This window comes from Dendronephthya gigantea, unplaced genomic scaffold (genome assembly GCF_004324835.1).
Source record: "Dendronephthya gigantea isolate DGI-Jeju-01 unplaced genomic scaffold, DenGig_1.0 000189F, whole genome shotgun sequence".
NCBI lineage: Eukaryota > Metazoa > Cnidaria > Anthozoa > Malacalcyonacea > Nephtheidae > Dendronephthya > Dendronephthya gigantea.
In genome coordinates this window covers 139,968-147,764 of record NW_021163199.1, presented here as the reverse complement: position 1 = coordinate 147,764, position 7,797 = coordinate 139,968, and the positions used below count along the sequence as shown (strand labels likewise).

At 34.3% G+C, this 7,797-nt stretch overlaps 1 long non-coding RNA gene across 2 annotated transcripts; it reads right to left on the bottom strand.

Moving 5' to 3' along the window:
- Positions 1–2,783: 2,783 nt before the first annotated feature.
- On the bottom strand, positions 2,784–4,613 carry LOC114538599. Of its 2 annotated transcripts, none has more exons than XR_003688772.1 (4): positions 4,439–4,613; positions 3,946–4,026; positions 3,709–3,802; positions 2,784–3,496 (listed from the first exon to the last, which is right to left on the bottom strand). It is a non-coding gene; the product is annotated as an uncharacterized LOC114538599 (long non-coding RNA). The 2 variants fall into 2 exon arrangements; XR_003688773.1 differs by lacking the exon at positions 4,439–4,613 and adding an exon at positions 4,267–4,308.
- Positions 4,614–7,797: the final 3,184 nt, after the last annotated feature.

Sequence of the window (7,797 nt, the reverse complement as noted above, 5' to 3'; positions counted from 1 at the left end):
CGAGCACAAAACACGCACGTGAATTCAAAGAAGTTTGGTTTAGCACAGACGACAGTACCATTAACAGACATAATGTCATTCCTATATTGTCTACCTGCATCTATTGTCTATCCCTCTACTGTCTACCATTTTTGTTGTACGATTTTTGTCGGCCGATTTTTATCGGCAAATATTAAGGTGTCGTTCGGTTTACGAATTGCTAGAGAGAGCTCAAAACCATAAAAAGAGATCAGATATAAAAGTATTGCTTACCAAAAATCGTCCATTAGAGTCTCGGATATATTATTAGATCAACCATTTTAGACGTAACTTTCTATCTTTCCGCCGGAAAGTATTTACCTTATAGGAAGCCCATGCAATGGCGATCCGATATATATCAACAAACATTCCAAACACCCGCCATGCGTCATTAAACAGTTACCCGCAGGAAATAATTAACGCATATTATCACTCTCGTCTCACGAGCAATATTTTAATGATGCAGCACCTATTTGCCAAAACGCACTAAGGCACGCAGGAGGAGGCAACGCAACATCATTTGGTTTAACCCTCCTTTCAGTAAGAATATGAGGACCAATGTTGGACGCAACTTTCTAAACCTGCTAGACAAACATTTCCTACCTATAGCCACAAGCTGCATAAGATTTTTAACGAGGTCATGTACAATTTTTTTTCTTTTTGTTTTTAAAAATATAAAAATCTTTTCATGCTTTCCATGCCATATTGCTAGCCAAGTTGCTCTTAGTTAAACGACGTGTAATAATCTTTAATCACCATGCATAGTTACCCAGATCAGACACCCCCAATGGAGGAAAATAGACAATTTTTGTAAAAAGCGATAACAAACTAGGTTTTAACGCCAGAACGAGGGAATTAGTTTTATTTAGTTCTAAATATTTTTGCCTTGGAACATGATCGCTTCGACGTTTGAAACAACGTCGCGCTTTGTCGTGCTTTGGTCGTTCCACACGACCTAGCCAGTTGAACTTAATGCTTAGGTCGAACTTAATTCAAACAGTCGAACTTAATCGTTTCAAACGTCGAATTTATCATGTGCTTAATTAAAACTATTACGTTCGGCACATAGAAAGTTCGACCTCTGAAACGGGCCTTAGGAATGCATGCATTGTTTGATCGCAGCATTTCGTTATTTGCAGTGGAAACAAACTGCAGTGGACCATTTTTGGTAAGCAATATTTTAAATGTTATTGTGCACGAGCCGCGCAATATTGATGGTAGTATAACCTATAATAAGTTTAATAGTAGCAGATGAGGTTGAAAATTTTGCCATTTCAACTGTATATTTGTATCGCGATTTCAGTAACAAATTAAAGTCGCATGCCGTGTATGCCTTGCCAAAAAAAATAAACCGGAAAATAGCACTTTCTAGTTTTCTCGACCTTCCTCAGAGACTGAAATATTCGTAAACGTACAACGTAATATAACAAAAAACGAAAGTAAGAAACTTTCACCGAGTTTCCAGAGCATTAATTACCGACCGGTTTGTGTAGCAATTTAATCTGTATGTAACGATGTAATCTTAGCGATGTAATCTCGTGGTATAGCGATGTTATCATATTGCATGCATGCAATTATATGAAACTAAACAAGTGGCTGACTCGGCTTTAACCTCTCGTTGTTTAAGGCGAATAAAGACAACAAATCGGGTATTATATTTTCTGAGGTTCAAAATGATTTTCAATCAAGTGGCAACGGAGCAATATGCTATAAAATTTATCTTCTTTCTTTTTGAATTTCTATGATGTATGGACGACAATATAATCAAATGAAAAAATGCTGGTATAATGCTTTGCTTTGCCATAATAATTATGTCACAATTCTTTCAAAATTAAACGTAATTCTCCAAAGCCATATGCATTGGTAAATAAGCGCAACGTGGCCTAATGGCTTACTGGTTTATAACTTTTGATTTAGCTTAGTTTTTAAAGGATTTGTAATTTATTGTATACAATAGTATTCATAGTTTTTATACGCGTCTCAATAAGACGCCACCAGTCAGTCTGTTCTTACACTAAACATATGAAAAAATGGCAAGTTTCCACTCAGGAAAATCCTCCTTTGGATCGGATAGGACAGGAAAGTTTCCTTTGTATAAACGCCGCCTGAGAACTCACCGACAAAGGAAATTTTCCGGGATTTTTCAAAGGGGATTTTTCCTGAGTGGAAACTAGCCTTAAGCTGTGTAAGAGATCATGGTGGATATTTTGAGTAGGCGTCATTAACAATAATTATGTTCTTTCTTTATCATCATGAATGATATAATTAGTATAGAGCTCTAGCTGTCTGTCAGAGCACACTCTAAATCTCCAAGTGTTGTACAAACACCAAAAAAGGTGTAAATTCCTGCCTCCCTGCAAACACCCAAAGAGGTGCAAATATACACCTTCTTAAAGGTCAATATACACTCAACCGGGTATATTTACACCAATTTTGGTGTAAATGCTCTTGCCTCTGTATGTACACCGAATAGTGTATAGTTACACTGTAAGGAGTATATTTACACTTTACAGTATCAATATACACCATGAGTGTATTTATACACCAAGTTGGGGGGAACACTATAAGTGTATATGTACCCCGAAAAGTGTATATTTATACTTTATGGGGTCAATATACACCATAAGGTGTATTTGATAACCACTGCATTCACTGATGTAATGATCGTTACATGATGAACAGACGTGAACTTCTATATTGAACAAACAATTTTATTAAAGATAAATAAATTATGTATTTGTTTAAAAACCTATGACCACAATAAGCAGGAACATAATAAAGCATAAAAAATTACAAAATTGAATGGACAAATATGCCCTCTAACCTACTTATACATTTCTTTCATTTCTAGCAATGAAATTAAGTTATTAGTAGGCTTTGAAATATCACATAGGCAAAATTATACATTATTCTTATTCCTTATCAGTCCAAAATATTAAAACTATTTACTTAGTGCCCATATGAATGAATGAATAAATTCTAAATATTTACATGTAGAAATAGTTCAAAGTACTGCTAGGTTTGTGCATACCTTGCTCAAAAAAACAAGTATTTCAAGGACTTAATTAAAAATTGCCAATTGGCAAGTTTAGGAAACTAGCTGAAACAACTCAAATTATTGAAATTAAGCCCCTGTATAATGAACCCAGAGGTAATTGAATAAAAATATTTATGAAAGAAGACAAGTGCATCTAGAACTATGCAAACTCACTGCATGTCTTCAATTATTGTTATTAACACATAAGCTAAAGTAATTAACTCCTGAGCAATGTTCCTCTTTGATTACTGACTAGTTGTTTGTAAAGTTGGTATACGTCCTCCCAAATATGAGCATATTTATAAGATCACCTGGAGTATTTTTGTCCTGGAAAATTAAGTTCTGCAACACTGTGAATCCAATTAACCATTAACAGAGGAGACTTTCCACTCATCCACTGAGTTTCTCGCACACTAGTACTACCTCAATTAATCCATGTTCCTAAAAAAAACAAAAAAGCAAGCATATTAGAAAATTTAGATAGCAAATGTTCATCTGGTAAGCTGTCAATGATTTTTGATATATCTATTACATGATAACTAACTATATAACCAATTGTTTATAAATAAGAAGCAAATAATGGAGGTGAAATTAATACACAATGAATTTGCAATTTGTATGACACATGAACATTGAACTGATCTTTTCCTTACCTTATTTCCTTAAACCAAGTCAAATGGCTTCTTTTCTTGTTTCACTGAACTAATATCAAGTTGATATTTTTCATCAAATGAAAGACCTTGGCACCTTAAAAATACAAATACAACACAGGTATTTTAGGCATATATCATATTGGTGCTATTATTATATTATTATACAATTAAAACTGGGCCATATGGTTGGTGAATAATCCAACAGCATTGCACAATTCCTTATAATGCATTACTTACCATACTTTCCTGCTCGTTCATTACAGACTTAGATGACTTAGACTTATAAACATCACCACTTGGCACTTGTTAATCCACCATCTAAGGATGCATATAAAAATTATTTAAAAGGCAATAAACAGCTATGTCATTCAAATTCTTAATCAAAATTAATGTAGATCCTAAGATTCCGTACATCATAATCCTAAGATTGTAAGTCTGTTATGGCAGATGTTTCAATCAGTTTCATGTTCATATTTTAATATATAACATAAATTCATGTATTTGACCATGGTTTAGCCAACATCATTACATCAATATCACACTTAATATGCATAGTACCTATAGTATAACCACGGCATAACATATTTCTATAAATCATTCATTTTTTTTGGTGGAATGAGTAGCAAAACTGTGAATATTTCTGTTAAATACGTACACTGTTTACGCGGCAAATTCGAAATTCAAAATATATAGCTTTCGTCTGTTTGCGCGTATAATTTTAAAACCTTACCTCTGAGATGACTGAGATTCCCAGTCACTTTTAAAACAATTTCCTCGATCTTCTCCAGGCAATCTTGTATCATAATGTCCAGTAAAATTTAATATACATTCAAAATACTTCTCGATTTATACTTTGCAAAGGAACAAACAACAACGTGCGTCGTGCGAACTGCGAAGCGACGCTATCCCGGCATGCATCGAGAGCGTGGTGCAATCCTATCAACATTTCTCTGCGCGAGTTACGGCGTTACGGGATTTATTCAGAATGTTGAAATAAAACCGTCAAAACCGTCGCGTTTGCATCAAAACCGTCATCTCTTCTGAATATGAAAAAAGATATAAACAAAGAACAAATCTTTTTTCCAAGACTTTGGAATTAGCTTTGCTTATTTTAAGAAAACAATTGCTTTTTGCTCCTGACTTGGGACTCTTTGCCCAGTTATTTAGGAATATAAAAAATGATAATCCATTTGCAATTTTTTTCCGACAAAAGCTTCCAATGCATGCACACCCAAGCTCTCACTCAACACAAAATTATAGCGATAATGTTTACACCAAAGTGGTGCTTTATTACACAAGAACGGTGTTTATTTACCGACTTTTGGCGTAAATTTACGCCAAAGAAGGTAAACTTTAGCTATACACTTAATCGGTGTTGAGGAAACACAATATTGGTGTAATAATACACCTCGAAGGGTAAATTTGCACTTTGTGGATGTAACATACTGATTTACACCAAAATTGTGTGTATTTACACTTATTTGGTGTTTGTCGGACACTTCGAAATTTAGAGTGCAGGCATTTGCTATTAAATTTTCTCCCAGTAAAATCAATTAAATACAATCTGTCGCTTGTTGTTTTATATTCTGTCACCGTACTAAACTCCTAAGGCTCATCAAAAGCAGGTTAAATATAACCCGGGTTAGTGCTAAACCTAGGTTAAAATCCTTATAACCCTGGGTTCGTTAAACCTGTGGTACTGTACTGTTCAAAGTAGGCCAGTTAAATAAGACCAGTAAAACAATTTAACCTAAGTTTAAATGTAAATTCAGGACAAATTGGATATAATAACGCTTTGGATTGGTTAAAAACGAGCGTCAAAACTGTAACTGCTGAGGAAAAATTGTGTGTCGAAAAATGATAGTAAAAAAAAACGAGAGCAATTACGTCCCATTGCAATTCCATGCATGGATTTTTAGAAAGTTTCGAAGTTTAAGGTCCTTTGTGTGATAAACAATCGATTTTATAATTTGCAATGCTTGAATATTAAATTTCGGAACGAACTTAGTCTCGCCACAGCCAAACAAGAGAATCGAATTTTGACGTTTAAAACTCATTGCTGTTTCGGTCGGATGATCTTTAAAAATATCGTGCTCATTGTATATTCATAATACAAATTTTAGCGGAGAGAAATTAAAACTGAATATTTGAAATAATAGGCAAAAACAGATTTAAAACCTATATAGGTCTTTAGCTTTCAATTCGAGCATTTAAAAGATTTTCCCCGATTTTTTATATAAATATTGATAGACACATAGTCGTGATTATTATTGCATGTATCACTTGTGACAAAATTTCACGATAACATGAAAAAAATGGAAACAAATTTCGGCAAAAAAATGTCCCTGAGATCAGTTTTACGACAGAAATCGATCTTTGGGCCCATTTCTACTTTAGAGCGCAGGCACTAGAAACTTTTGTCACATTTTTTGAACACGGCAACTACATTTAAGCAGGCGCTTAGCAACGCCGATCGATTGGATGACGAAATTTTTCTGATTGTTCTCTACCTCCCCCCAAAATTCCCAAGTGTCTTGACTGAAAGGTAAGATATGAAGTTCAGAAGAATTCATATACTATAATATAGTAGAAATACATGCATGCGACAACCCCTCGGTATTTTAAACGAAGCAGTATATATTTAACCTGAGCTAGCTAGACCCAAGGCTATATAAGCTTTTAATTTTATTATGAAATGATTAAAATGAGTGGAAAGCCGATGTTTCTATTTTTAGAAGACATATACCGTGATAGAAGTGAAGTATAAACATCAGTTATTATACATCACCCGTTTTGCTGCTGCATTAAGCAGTTTACATATTTTCACAGTCTTAGTAAAAGTTATAAACATTCAAATTAAATCCCCATCTGTCCAAGAGAATAATTGCGTTTCCTTGTTTGACAAAAGATATGGTCTTTCCATTAACAACAACGACCTCACTTGTTGAAATCGAAGCCTGGTGATGTGGCTGGATAGTGCTGATTCTTGCATGAGGTGATTGGTTTAAATCCCTGTTTAGTGTAGAAAATATTTTGCTAAAGAAAATGAGTAAGCAGTAAAATAAATAAGAACCTGTAATACTTTTTGCACTTTGGTTTGAAGGACAGTATCATGCTTTTTTTCAGCTGCTTTTCTGTGACTAGTTTGTCAAGCTGTTGCAGGATAAAAGTCCTGCATCTTTTTATTATGTGCTTATTTTTTGAGATCTATAATAAATTATGATTTTTTTTCAATACGGTTCAATACGGTTAAGAAAAGACTAGTTAACTAATATAAGTATATCAGGAAATACCCAGGGCTTGCCTGAAGTAGGGAAGAATGTGTAGAAATGCCACAGTGTCTGCCGCTTTTCATTTTTCGTTTCTACGATATAGGTCCTTTTTGATTGGTCTCTATGAGCTGAAAGATTATGTTAAAAAACAAAAACTGCTGGATCATGTTGATCTGCATACATTTGCATCAAAGAAGGGGTATACAGGGTAGACTTAGATTCAGTCCCCACGTGCATGGTGTCTGTACAAAACCATCTGAGATCTGGCAATCAAATTAGCCTTTCTCACGATGACGAATATCCGCCATTTTGGGGGTACTTTCAATTTCAATGCGTTTAAACAATAGTAGAAATGTTTAAGGGTCAATAGACTATTTGAACAATAAATTAAGCCTAAAATTAAAGACAGCCGCCTGACAAGTCTTGAGCTCACAATTTAAAAAATGTAACTAAAAAATGGCGGCACATTCGTCATCGTGAGAAAGGCTAATTCTTTCGAATTCTCACGATTCAATATTTTTTTCAACGTTTCTTCATTTAATTTTATTTCTTCAGAATCGTTGACTGGAACTGTGCCAATTGGAGAGTTTTCTTTCACCCACACATTCGTGAGTTTGGGAAATACAACGGCAACGGCAACCGCAAGTTCGCAACGGCAAAATATATTCACCTATAATTAATATTGTGGTATTCAAAGAAAATACGAGTTAGTATGGACTTCATTTGCCTCTTCGAGTAATCAAGTTTCCTCTTTCTCTGAAACAGTTATATTAACTGATATAAAATTAACATAGTCGATCAGTAAAATTGCTTCTAA